General features: G+C 39.2%; 1 long non-coding RNA gene across 1 annotated transcript in view; it reads left to right on the top strand.

The window, feature by feature from the left end:
* The first annotated feature begins 923 nt into the window (after window positions 1-923).
* LOC141577731 (uncharacterized) overlaps window positions 924-14,508 on the top strand; it is a 222,323-nt gene continuing 208,738 nt past the window's right edge. Inside the window, exons 1-2 of the long non-coding RNA XR_012507093.1 lie at window positions 924-1,171; window positions 9,587-9,685. This is a non-coding gene — a long non-coding RNA (uncharacterized LOC141577731). The remainder of the gene's footprint in view (window positions 1,172-9,586; window positions 9,686-14,508) is intronic.

A 14,508-nucleotide genomic window follows, 5' to 3' on the forward strand; every position in this document is an offset into this window, starting at 1 on the left:
TTTACCACCCTCTCTGGAGAATTTTAGAGCTTTCTCTTTAATCTGGAACTTCCAAAATTTCACCCAAAACAGCTAAGGGTGAGCCTTTGGTCAATCTTGACATTAGGTGACTTTTCCATCTGAAAATGGTGTGTGTGTGTGTGTGTATGTGTATTTTTTTGGTAACTTTTTCTATTCTTTGCTCATCTCGTTCCTTCAATTCTCTGTATTTTCCTTATGGAATGTCTAGTAGACAGATGTTATGCCTTCTGGATCAAGCTTCTGTGTGCTTTAATTTTTCTTTGCTTCATCATTTTGTCTCTTAGCTTTAAATTCCAAGTGATTTATTTTTTGTTCTGTTTCAGATGTCTGACTTGGTCTTCAGCCATACCCATTCTAAGATTCAATCTCTCTAGTGAATTTTATATTTTGGTAATTATATACATAATTTCCAGGAATCCATTCTTGTTCTCAGATTGCTTTAAAAAAACAAAAAAGCAACCTGTGCTTCTTTTATGGATGTAATAATATTTTCTCTATGATCCTTGAGGATAATTTCAAATTAATTAAAATCAAATCAAAATTGGAATGAAAACAAGTCATTTCTAACTATTTGTATCAGTTCTGATTCCCTCACCATTATTCTGTTTGTTCGTCTTGGTAAGATATTGAATATAGTTCCCTGTGCTATTCAGAAGAAAATTTTAAAAATCTATTTTTATATATAGTTGCTAACATTTGCTAATATCAAACTCCCAGTTTTAGCCCTTCCCACTCCCTTTCCCTGGTAACCATACGATTGTTTACTATGTTGTTGAGTCTATTTCTGTTTTGTAGATGAGTTCATAGTGTCCTTTTTTTCTATTTTTAGATTCCACGTATGACTGCTATCACATGGTATTTTTCTTTTCCTGGCTTACTTCACTTAGAATGATGATCTCTAGGTCCATCCATGTTGCTGCAAATGGCATTATTTTATTCTGCTTTATGGCTTAGTAGTATTCCATTGAATAAATATACCACAGCTTCTACCACAGCTTCTTTATCCAGTCATCTGTTAATGGACATTTAGTTTGCTTCCATATTTTGGCTATTGTAAATAGTGCTGCTGTGAACATTGGGGTGCATGTATCTTTTCGAATTAGAGTTCCCTCCAGATATATACATAGGAGTGGGATTGCTGGATCATATGGTAAATCTGTTTTTAGTTTTTTGAGGAATCTACATACTGTTTTCCACAATGGCTGCACCAAACTGCATTTGCACCAGCAGTATAGGAGGGTTCCCTTTCCTTCACACCCTCTCCAGCATTTATCGTTTGTGAACTTCTGAATGATGGCCATTCTGACTGGTGTGAGGTGATACCTCATTGTAGTTTTGATTTGCATTTCTCACTTTTTCATATGCCGATTAGCCATTTGTATGTCTTCACTGGAAAATTGCTTGTTTAGTTCTTCTGCCCGTTTTTGGGTTGGGTTGTTTTTTTTTTTTGTTAAGTTGTGTGAGCTGTTTATATATTCCGGAAATTAAGCCTTTGTCAGTTGCATCATTTGCAAATATTTTCTTCCATTCTGTGGGTTGTCTTTTTGTTTTGCTTATGGTTTCCTTGCTGTGCAGAAGCTTATAAGTTTAATTAGGTCCCATTTTGTTAACTTTTGCTTTTATTTCTATTAGCTGGGTAGACTGCCCTAGGAGAACATTGCTAAAACTTATGTCAGAATGTTTTGCCTATGTTTTCTTATAGGAGGTTTATTGTGTCTTGTCTTATATTTAAGTCTTTAAGCCATTTTGAGTTTATTTTTGTATATGGATCTCACTAGTTCTCAAATATCTAAAATCAGGATACATCTGACTGCTAATTATGATTATATTCTTCTGGATAGCATTTTTTTTCCCAGGCATTTCAAGTTATCTTTGTTTTCATCTTGTCATATGACTTCCTTGTCATATATACCCCCATCTACCCTGTAGGCTGCCTCATTTCTCGTTTTCTTTGCTGTTATGAGTTTATATTTAAAAATATTTACTAATATTTTAGTGGTATAAAAAAGAGATGAACATAAGTATTCAATCCATTCTTTTTAACAGGAAGTTCCACTATAATATTTTAGGTACCCCAATTCTATATAACTATATAAAATCTTCTGTTACTGTGTTATCTTTGCAAATCACTTCTCTTTTTGGGGCTTCATGTCCTCATGTATAAAATTGGGCGAACAATATGAACTTTAAAGTATTTCAGGTTTAACATTGTACCCCAGAAATGGATACAACATTGTAAACCGACAATACTTCAATGAAAACATTTTTTAAAATTTCATGTTTGAAATTCTAGTGGGGTGTGGGGTATTAGGCAGATAGACTTACTTTTCTAATATGAAGAATTATTTATTTGTGCATACCTACTTTAAGATGTAATTACTGGAGAGAGAGAAATCATGTAGATTTCAGTGAGCCTACAAATGTTATAGCAACGATCCCCATTAGCAGCTTTTGAATGAGATAAAAGCCATCCTGTCTTTTTACACAGAAAAATCCTTGTGTCTATTTTGCACAGAGATCTGATTTTCCTTTAAGAAGCCAAAACAGAGGCCAAGAGACTGACTCAGTCTGTCTTAATCCCAAATGACCCTGTGTGTGCTGTGGTGGGACTAATGTGTATGAATGGCTTTTTCAGAATGAATTATTTGCAGTGTACAGAATGCGGTAATTTTAGCTGTTGTTCATTGAAATGCTTTAAAAAGGAACACCAGTAATAACACAAAAATCTACCATCCTTGTAACTTGTCTCATGTTACTCATCAGTAACTGTAACATTTACTCACATATTTTCACCACATTTCCAAAGACATGTATCACTGAAATAGAAGTGGGAGGTACAGAACTGGGCTCACATGAGGGGAAATCTCAGCAGAGTAGGGTAAAGTTTCTCTTCCGGGGGGTTGTATTTTCCTGGGAACTTCATATGCACACTTGAACAACTTATCTTTTTCCAGTTAACATTTAATTAAATCTAGCTCCCATAATTCAAGGATCTAGGGCTGTTACTATTGGAAATGATATGATTCAGCACAAAACAAAAAGATGGGAGAAACAGAAGGAAAAGAATCCTGCTTAGAGGGAGGGTGGAGGAAGGGAATCATGTGTAACTATGGAGCCAGAGTATGTATTTCAATTGAAGGGTGAGTCTCGACTCTTTCTGGCCTGTAGGGAAAAGGAGGAATCTGCAAGACAATGCTAACACCCTGGTGTCTGGACTTCAAAGTCAGAAAACAGAATCAGAACCAGGGGGTATTGTCAGCGTTCTGAGAACACCCCAGGGAGAAGGGCTGCTTGCTAAGCAAGTACACCGAACTCACTATTAATATTAATGATTTGGTTGTACAGAAGCAAGATCACATTTGTGCCCCTTGGAATCCCCTCGAGGTGTGTTTTAGCTTGCCTTTCATTTTCCATAGAGACTCGTGTTAACAATTTAATATGTAAACCACTCTGATTTAGGACCCCCCCCCCCCACCTGGAAGAGGTAAAAGGGAATGTTAGCCAGTTCCCTTTTTGAAAAAGAGAACCTTGGAAGCTAGTATTTGTTTTTCATTTTCTCTAAAATGACACAGCAACAAACAAACACCGACAAGGTCAAAAGGAATCCATCAAACACATCCACCTACGGATGTAATTTACTGAGTATATAGTAGTGATGGAGACACATGCCTTCTGAAAACTCGCTCTTGCAACTAGAGTTGCAGTGCAAATTAAAACAAACCAAAAAATAGCATAGCATGACAGACGCTGTGTTGAGCCTGGTGAAGTGAAACCGACAACCACCATCCTCAGTATCATTTCAACCACAATCCCTTATTTTTTCTTAGATGCTACTCAAGTATAACACGGCACAGACAGCAAGTTAACGATGTAGTCCCTACGTAAATCAAACCCTTTGTTTTCTTTTTGGGGGTCTCCTGGGATCCATGGAGCAATGGTTACCTCTTTTGTTCTTCCAAACTTCTGAATGCAAATTTTTGAATACAGTAGTCTTCAGTTTTCAGAGTTTAAAGCCCACTTTATTTTCTTTTATAATTACTTTAATTTTTTTGGCTTGTCTTACTGCACGTTGAATCAAAGGCATCTTGTTTCTGATTTTAAAGGAAATGAGGTTAATTTTTCATTAAGTATTGTGTGCTACAGATTTCTGGTAGCTGCTTTTTATGATTAGCGGTCATCACAAACTGAGATGCTGTGACAGCAAACGATCTCTAAATCTTGATGGCTTACTGCAAAAAAAAAAAAAAAAAAAGCTAAACCCACTTTAAAACGTTTGTTTCAAACCTCGGCAGTGAGGTTCATTGTGCGGGTGACTAAGACGTGCTCCTGAGACACGTGGGTTTTGTTTATGAAAGTCCTCATGAGACTCACGGTGTCAGAAGTAGAGGTGCTTTCTAGTGATTATTGAAGAAATCAGGGCAACCCTGCTCTTCTGCGATGAGACTCTGGATACCATTGCTTCTCTGTGTTCCAAGGCATGCAGTCACCTTCAGTTCTCCCTGCATCAAAGAAGAGAGTTCAGGGCTTATTTGCACACAGGTGAACTGAAAGGAGTAGCGTGATGAGGATAACTTAATAGCAAAGGGCAAACTGAGAGCACTCTCGGTGCTTAGAGATCAATCGCCTTCCCACGCAAAATGAAGTGGTCGTATTTCTAAGCATCTTCTCAGCAGCTTCATTGCACCTTTATTTCTACCTTGACTGCACATGCCCTATTGGGTTTCATGGGCGATGATGGCATAATTTCCAAAAAAGCCTTACAAGTCAAGATGGAGGTGACTCAAGGTTTTATAGGAAATCTGCCTTTAAGAGGGAGGAAATGACTATGAGGGTCTGTTTCCTTTCCAAATTTATCACTGCCTGGAGTGCTTACTGTATTAATTTTATGCATGAGTGCCTTATTTGTTTCATGTGAGATACAGCATGAGGCTAGTGGAGCAAAATATCATTAGGCCTGGAAAAGGATTGGCTCAGTCTTGCTTTGTCATCAAGGATCATTGGACACAGATTTTGTGCAGCCTTTCATGTCTTTATTAAGTGATGAACATCAAAGAAAGCATATTGGTATGCATGTAAAAGGAGGGACATTTGAAATCTGTTGGTGAAGTGACAGTCCACTTAAAAGCAAGGCACCGGAGCAGCTGTGTTTGCCACCAGGCTACTCCAGGGCACCTGTGCTGGTTGGTCTTCCTGTTCTAGTTTTGACTCTGGCATTGGTAGAAAAGAATCTTAGTCCAATTTTACTTCTGGGGTTATTTTCTCAGGGGTCTAGGTCTGATGTTCTATGTACTGCTTTGAAGCAAAGGGAGGAGCAGGGTAGGGTGTGAGGGATAGGTGTGGGTGCTTACAAATCTCTCTGCCTATCGATACAGTAATTTCAGAGATGGAAAGCATCTTCATTTATAATGCATACTATTATTCTTTTATATAGTGATTAGTAGCAGATTCACATTTCTTGGGTTTGGTTCCCAGCCCTGCACCTTTAAAACCTGGCGTAGGTTAATCAGTATCTCCGGTTCTCACACAGCTCTACCTTATCTCCACTTTATTAATGGGAAAGCTCAGGTACAGAGAATTTAGTAATTTTCCTGAGCCCACACATGTACTAAATGGCAAAGCTGAAGTTTGAACCCAGGTTGTCAGTTTCCAAGGCCATGCTTTTTATGCTACATTCTATTGCCTTCAACTCATGAAAGCACTTGAACAAATTCTGGGACTTAGAAAATGCTTAACATATATGAGAAACTTAGCTGCTTAACATATATGAGAAAGTTAGCTGCTATTAATAACATTTTTGCAGAGCACTGTTATGTGCCCGTCACTCTGCTGGATGTTGGGAGTGTAACAGTGAACCAAAGCTGACACTATCCCCATGGAGATGATGGTTGATCTGCAGAGAATGATAATTAAAAAGGAGGCAAAAGTCTAATTATAAACTACAACAAAGCCTTCACAGTGAAGATACTTGGAACTCTAGTAGTATATAATAGGGGAATCTGACACAAACTAAGGGGAAGGGAAAGCCTTCCTCAAAGAAAGGATATTTGAACTGAGATAGAAGAATGAACAGACATTAACTAGATAAAGTGAATAGATGGGGGAAGGGAGTGGTGGTTGAGGGGCTGGCCTTCCAATCAAAGAGAAATAGGGAACAGAGCCTATTTGGGAAGCTAAAGATGGCAGGTGGGTGTGGAGTGTCATGGCTATAGGAGGTGAAGGCATAACATGGGACGGGAGAAGCTGGCAGGAAACAGATATTGCAGGACTAATGTGGGCAATGTTAGGGAATTTGGATTTTTTTCTAAGTGTCATGGGAAGTCATTGAAGGGTTTTAAACTGAGGAGTAACAGGCTTGACTTACAAAAGAAAAGATTCTTATGGCATCAAGATGTTCACACATCCCAATGCTCCATGAGACTCCATCTTTCTCACTGCTTTTAAATAACTTTTTGAATAAAACAGCATCAACTTCTGAAGTTGCATTTTTCCCTCCAGGGTTTGCAAATATCCTATGTACAAATTCTTTCCTAGCTCCCAGTGAACTCTAAGCATATGAATTATAACCTGCTTACTCTAAGTGTTAGGAATTTTTATTATATCACAACACTGCCATAGTAGTATTGCTGCTGGTCTTAGATGGTTTTCTGCTTCTTGCAAAGTATAATTTGTAGGTATTTAAGGTTCTGTGTTCAATCCATTTCCCTAACTTCTGTACCTATATACTTTGCTATCTTAATCTTTTCCATTGTTTCAGCTACAATCTTCATTCTTTTATCCAACAAGTATTTTCCTCCCAGCTTTATTGAGATATAATTGACTTAAAACTTTGCGTGAGTTTAGGGTGTACAGTGTGCTGACCTGATACAACTTACATCTCAAGAAATGATAACCACCATAGGTTAGCAGATAACCTGTATCACGTTACAAAACTACCACTATTTAAGATATACTCTCAGTAACTTTCAACTATATAATACAGTATTATTACTTACAACCACTATGCTGCAAATTAGATCCCCAGAATTTACTCATCTTATTGCTGGAAGCTTGTGTTCTTTGACCAACATCTCTCCTTTTCCGCCACCCAAATATTTCTTAAGTTAGTACTCTGAGCAGTTACCAGATTATATGCTGAGTATTCAACGTGTGAAGAAAGACACAGTTCTTGTCTTCATAGAGCTTAGGTTGAGGTCTGCAGGTGACTTCCAAAGCCCTGACCTGTTCATCCAGTGGTCTGCTGGGCCTGTCTGCAGGATCAACCCCTGTAAATTACACAGCATATTCTCAGCAGGATTTACAGTGATGATTCCAGATTTCAAACTTAAGAGCTTTCTTGCATGAATCCTTACGCCTGCCATGTAGTCCCATAGACCTCCGGTTGCAAACTCTCCCACTTGAGACAATGACAAAGCCTCCCCTGCACTGCTGTTTACATTTGTTCCTTCTTTTCTATTTGTAGAGCTACTATCCTAGGGAAGGTTTGCTCCTCTGTACGTGGGTTGTTGCTCAAATAATCTAGCTGATCTTGGGGATCTGTGGTCTTTCATGCTGTAGTCCACGATGCTCCTTTGACAGATTCATTTTCCAGAGGGGCACTTCTGATATGTCACTCTCTTTATCAGAACTGTCTGTGGCGCCCACATTCCCACTGAGAAAGGAAACCCCAGCTCTCCAGACTGACACTCCAGACCCAAAGTTTCAGAACCGTTTTCTCCCTTCCAGGTGTCCTCCATTTCAGTTAAACTGTTTGACTGCTCATCTCCAAACACAGCTCATGCTTTCTTATTTTTGTGTCTTTCACTAACGAGGTTCTCTCCGTCTGGAATATCTTCCTGAAATATGTCATCTGTCAAATTCTTTCAAGACCCATCCAAAATGCCACCTACTCCATTAAGCTGTTCTTGAGTTCCCTAACTAGAGATGTTTGCTTTTTTTTTTTTTTTAAGCCTGTCAACAGACAAATACTGATAAAAGACAGCTTGTAAACAGGTGTTCATTTCAGCAGGCATTTATTAAACTATCAAATTAAAAGAAATTGTTGTGTCAGGTCCACTTATTTTTGGTTTCTCATGTATGTACTTACCACACTCCATCTAATAACCCTGTAAACTACAAGTTAGCTCACCCATCCATTCGTCTTACAGATGCTTGTTGGGCACCTGCTACGTTCTGGGTGCTCTGCTTCTGAGTGGACAGAATTAGAAAGCTCATGAGTGCACAAGGCAGATGCACGTACGGAGAGATGTCTCAGTGCTGACCTGAAGGGGATTTTAGGAACTGAAACCTGGACATATGTTTCTCAAGTAGCAGAATTACTGTTTTGCTGTAGTAAATAAGGTGTGTCTGGGGGCTGACGTGTCCGGGGGTATAAAAGCTAGCAAGCCCACACAAAATGCAAGCTCCTCTTAAGTGGTGGTTAGTTCATCCTGTGCCCCAGCTGGTGGCACGCCAGCAGGTGACCAAGCACTCCTAGGAGGTGACAAAGGAAGCCATGCTATTCCTTTGTATCAGTGTTTGTATCTTTGTCCTGTTACCTCCTGTGTTCTGCTTATTTGCTGATTTGAGGGTCCACCAACATAAAATCCCATTTTGGACTGTGTCCGAGTGATAATTCTCATGCTGGAGATACCTGATTAGGGCCATCACTCTATTTTTGAACAGTTGATTCTCACAAAGTGGGAAGCAGGCTTTGGTGCCCAGCTCCACAGTATACATCCTGGTCTTACCTCATTATCTATAAAATTACACTAGACTCCGTGGGGGCCTTTACCAGTTTCAGAGGCTGAAGCATCACACTTCTTAGAGGAAAGGGAAGGGAGTCTGGTTATGTGACCTCAGGAGACTGCACACATTTCTCCACCTGTGGATAACCCCCAGGGCTGCCCTTCCTTTTCAGGGGAACAAAGATTCTCTTCATTTGGATTCTATCAGAAGGGATTTTTCCTCCCCTCTCTAGCTGTCTGTACCATCTCCTCCCCTCTACAAAAGTAGAAAGAATTACTGAGGTGATAGGTTGACTAGATAAGTTAACTTATCAAGTCTGTGCAGGATGGATTCAACAGGAGGTGAAGACAGCGTCAGACTCCCTCTCTGCACAGACCCCTTCCAAGGCCCTGACTGGGGACTCTTCAATTCAAAGAGGGCTTAAGATTAGTTGCTGCAATAAAATACTAAAAATGCCCTAAACTACAGCTCCCATGTGAATGAAACTTGCCAGAGCTTTGCCCAAATTCAACAAGCCTGAAGAGACCTTATTTAAACTCTCAAGTTAAAAAAAAAAAAATCACCATGCTAGAGAAAAGAATGGATTACCATTTTTATCTCTGGAGAAAATATTACAAAATTTGTATCCTATGAAAAGACAACCAAAGAGTATTCAGTGGGGAAAAAAAAAGATAAAATGTTAGAGAGGAGTCCTAGGAGATACAGTAATAAAAGTATTATGTTATCTTGCAGTTTGTGATACTTGTGAGCACCAAGTTTTTGTTAGACTTGTTATTTCTCTAATTCTAAATGAATATTTACTTTGTACCTAATTTTGTATTTTTTTTTTCCTTTTAAAAAGGTCTTGAAATTGTGTTGACTTCAAGCTCCACAAAGTCGGGATCGACCGCTGGCTTTCTGTACTTTCCAATAGACGAGCGAGAGGTGACCATCCTGCTAGGTAAGTGTGTCTGCTCTGCAGATCCGAACTTCCTCTGTTCGAAGCTTCAGATCTGTGGTTCTCAAACTACAGCATTCATCAGCACCACCCACTGTCGGTTCCACTGCCCATATCCCCAGGGGGTTCTGATTCAGGAGGTCTGACCCTGATTGGCATTTCTAATAAGATCCTAGGTGATGCTGGTCTCCAAGGACCTCTCTTGGAGAACCAGCACTTTAAACCAGTGGTTCTCAACTTGGGCTGCACAGAGGAAGCACCTGGAGGGGATTTAAAAGTCCTAATGCCTGGGGAAAGTCCTTAGTGAGTCTTCCGATTTAATCAGCTTGGGCACGGGGTAAGTTACAAGTTTTCCAGGTAATTCTAAAGGACAGTCTAGGTTGAGAACCAGTGGTCTAAATAGGGGGCAGTAGTCAACCCTCTTAGGTAGCAGATCCAAGCTCTACCCTTCAATATAGCATCATCAGTCACAAGCGTGTCATTTTACACATCATTTGTGTCCATGGTATTCCAATGATAATATGTACAATCTATTAAGAAGCCTTTGTTATATGAAACAATTGTACATGCCATTATACCATCCAATAGCTTTTTATATTTTTAAAATATAATGTCAGTATGGATATGGAAAATCAATGATTAATATTTTGAGCTAAAAATTTTGGAAAGGTCAGGATAGAATTCATTAAAAGGAAGACATTTACAAAATGTCTACATAAAACTCAGTAACTTAGCAGTCTTCATCTCAGACTGGAAATTGCATATTGTAGTTTGGATTGGTGTAAATGTCGCATGCGTAACTTACCATGCTGTGGACATCTGAAATAGCTGGATGTTTCCTAATAACATTTTTTGCATTATAATTTTATATTCTTAACTAATTTCCTGCCATTTCCCTATTTGATCTGGCTTAGCAGCTTTAAGAATATGTATTAGAATAGTTTACTTAATCCTCAATTTATAATTTTTTCTCACCATAAATGAAATCTCTTGTGATGGTTTCTCTAAAAGGTAGATGTCAGCCTCATTTGCTAGAAACCGAAAGGATTGTGGCATCTCTAGGTTTCTCTTTCGCAGTGCCCTGAAACAGCTGGCCACTGATCCTCTAGTGAGCAGTGGCTTGAGAATGAAAGTAATTTCTTCCTTTTAATGTCTGAGTGCCTCATGGAGATGGGAAGTCTTTAACTACATATTACATCTCTATGCTTAGTATCATTCCATTTGGAAAAACGTGTCACACAGGGCCAAAGAGGTCCAGTTAAGCTGTGGATTCTGCTTAAATGAATATCTGATGAAGCGATAAACCCGTTTTAAAATGAATCTGTGGCTCCCATCAATTCTTTGCAACTCTGTTGCAAGCCTGAAAAATGTATCAAATAATGAAACTTGATAATCTGACCCTGCTAAATGCTGCAAGCAATGTTCCAGGCTGCACATATGGTGAGCCCTTTATTTAATTCCTAAACACACACACACGCACACTCACGCCAAAAACCCTCTGTAGAGGAATGTCTTTTCCATCAACCAGATAATGCATTAAATCAGGCTACACGTGAAACTTAACACAAATTGCAGTGGGTTGTTTGGACAAACATAGAATGAATTTCTATTAAGTGGAGTGTGACACTGACATTATGATGGAATAGAGTGTTACAGTGGGAGCAAAGGATGCCTGATTCTTGTGGCTGATCTTACCACTGGACAGAATGGCAGGAGGCCAAGTTTCTAACAGGAGGGTTGTCCTAATTGGCAATCGAAAGAGCACACCTAGTGAGGTTATCTTCTCTTTCACAGCCTTTTGAATTCCATGCGAAGGGTCCTTGGGGTGAGGGAATGTATTTTGATCCAAAAGTCATTATCAGGGCTGGAAGTTCATGCCTCCCAGAAGCACAACTTTTATCCAAGTGCCTCATTTTACTCTGGTGAGAGATTCGCCCATATCACAGGAGCACTGAAACTAATTATTACACCAAATTAATTGACATGTACAGAAGGAGTGATTCTCTTGCATAGAGAGGCTTAGAAAGACAGCATATATCATTTTTCTTAATCATGCCGTTATAATTAAATTATTATGATAGCACCTTGTTTCTGTGGGTCTTCAAAAAGTGAAGGCTGAGGTGCAGTTTTATTGGTGGCCGGGGAATCGGTAAACAACCTTTGAGTGTCTCTCTTCATTTGCTGTTTTCCCATGGCTTCATAGCAGCTTCCAAATGATAACTACTTCTTATCATAATTACTTGTCCACATGACAATGTACTGTTGACCCTCCAGCAGGAGAAAATGGATTTTTTTTCCAGTTATGGCAATGAGTTTGTATTGAACTTGCCATGCTTTTTTTTGACTTCACCCCTGTGACTAATAGTATTTTTTCCCTGAGATAACAACTTAAGCTTTTACTGGCTTTCTATTGGTTTTGACTACCATTTCCCTTCCTGATAATAGCACCCAAATTTTGGGGGAGAACCAGCTCCCACCCTTTTGAATCCATATGGTTGGGGTGTTTGATCCCCTCCTAGGCTCTGGGGGTGCATACCTGGACCAGACATGGTAGATAAGAGTCCAGCACGTGCTTAGATACACCAGTTGGTTTAGGGATAGGCATGTGATCATGAAACCTGGGATTTTTGCTGGAAATTTCAGAAAAGAGAAGTTTTATGTTTTTCTTCTGGTGTTGGCTAACCTGGTAGAATGTGATGTGATCTGAGAGCTCCTGTTGGACCTTTGTGTCATTATCTGAAGAAAGCAGACCTGAGAGACGGAGGGGTATAGATGCCTGAAGTTTGGGCGTTGAATCCAGTTGTACCTGAGGTAGACTCCCGGACTTTTGAATAGTGAGAGGTCAAAAATCTGTTTGTTGGGTTGAATTGTGTTTTCTATTACTTGCAACCAAAAGAAGACTTTCATACACATGTTCTTCGGTCGTTGTTCTGAGGATATTAACAAGGAGAAAAGTACAAATAGTTACCCTAAGTTATATGCAGGTGATGAAGCATCCAGTGGGTGGTGTTTCTGGCTGATGTCTCTGCATATCAGTTCTAAGTCTCAGAGCTCCTGAGGCAGGAGGGAGCCAAGAGTTTCTCACTGTAAGGAGGAAAAACTTGGAAATTTTGAATGCCTTCATGAGAAATCAAGAATGTTATTGCCATCTTCAGCTTCTGAACACAGAGGCCCTTGTCATTATAGACAACTGAGATTTAACCAAAACAAACAACAAAAGAGGGGCATAAGATACAGGTCTTCTTTGTAAGGTTTAGAATAGCTTATTCTGTAGAAAGTCCAGTTTTTTTTTTTTTTTTTGGTTTTTTTGTTTGTTTGTTTTTACAGAAGAGAAAGCTAGAATGGTTGCTAAATGGGGGGAATATTTGTAAGGAATGATTATTCAGTTTAAACTTGTTTGTAATTGTTTCATTAGGTGCAAAAGAAATAAGTTGCATGAGGACTGTGGTATTAACCCCGGGTTCTGGTATATTGAGGTCATTTTAGCTAAATCGGCTGCTCCCATTTGTTGGTTTGTCTGGACTGTTCCATTCTGTGAAGTCTTTTTTTTGCCCAGTGTTAATCACGTGGCCATGGAGCTCTGAAATAACATGAGAGGGGCTATTTGAACTGGGATAGAGGTCACCTCCCACTGTGTCTTTCCTGCTGTTAGATTACAGATCTGGGACTCAGAAGTCAGCGCTTTTTGAAAAGCCATTGCCCTGTTTTCTTATTGGCCTCAGTTGTTCTGTGGGTCAGCTGGCGACAGCTAAGTGGCTAACTATGTGTAGGGATGAGTGAAGCTAATGAGCTCTGAAGGGAATCAGACGTAGGGTCTTGGCATTGCTAGCATCATCCTCCATCCCGCAGAGCGCACTGGGTGTGCGGTGACAAACGGGAAGCCGGGAGGTAGAGCCTTTTGTTTCGCCCCAGGGCTCAGCAAACAGGTGTCACAGTGCATCTGAAAGAAAGAAGCTGAATTTTAAAACCTCCTCCCACCATCCTTCAGGCCTCCTTCTAATATTTGACCAATGGATTAATATCAATAGATTAATTACATTTAGTTTGGGATGAGCTTAACCTTCTTTTTGGGAGGGGGTCGTAATTAGGTTTATTTATGTACTTATTTTATTGGAGGTACTGGGGATTGAACCCAGAACCTCATGCATGCTAAGCATGCACTCTACCACTGAGCTATACCCTTCCCACACATTATCTTTCTTAAAAAGTGAAAAAACACAAAAAAATTAAAAAGGGCACAAAAAATACTCTTTATAAACACCCATTTTGGTGCCATCCAAATTTAACAAAAGTTAATATGTTTCCTTCAGATTTTTTTCCTCAAGGCATAAATCATTATGGATATTTTTCTAATATTTCTCTTTATAGATCATTCCTTTTCATCCTCCCTAAAGGCAAACTCAGCCATTAATTTAGTTTATATTCAGCCCATATTTTAGTATTCTCACTATATTTATTTTCTAGTAAAAATAATTCTGCACAGAGTAATGCTGCAGTGGAAAATCACTGAGCTTGTCCCATGTGTCTATGTTGCAAGAGTTTTCTTTAGATGAATATAGCTGGAAACCAAATTGGTGGGTTACAGGTAGGCACCTCTCCATCTTCACTAAATGTATCAAATTGATCTTCCAGTGGGTCATTCCGAATCATACTCCCACTTACAGCATGTGAGAACTAGTATTTCCCTATAATCTTGGTATCGTCAGACTTAAGTTTTTAGTAATCTGGTATAATTTTAAAGTATGCCATATGTAGGCACATATAGTGTATATATGTATACCTATATGTGTATCTCCATCAACAGCATATACTATTGTTTCCATGAT

This window comes from Camelus bactrianus, chromosome 5 (assembly GCF_048773025.1).
Source record: "Camelus bactrianus isolate YW-2024 breed Bactrian camel chromosome 5, ASM4877302v1, whole genome shotgun sequence".
Taxonomy (NCBI): Eukaryota; Metazoa; Chordata; class Mammalia; order Artiodactyla; family Camelidae; genus Camelus; species Camelus bactrianus.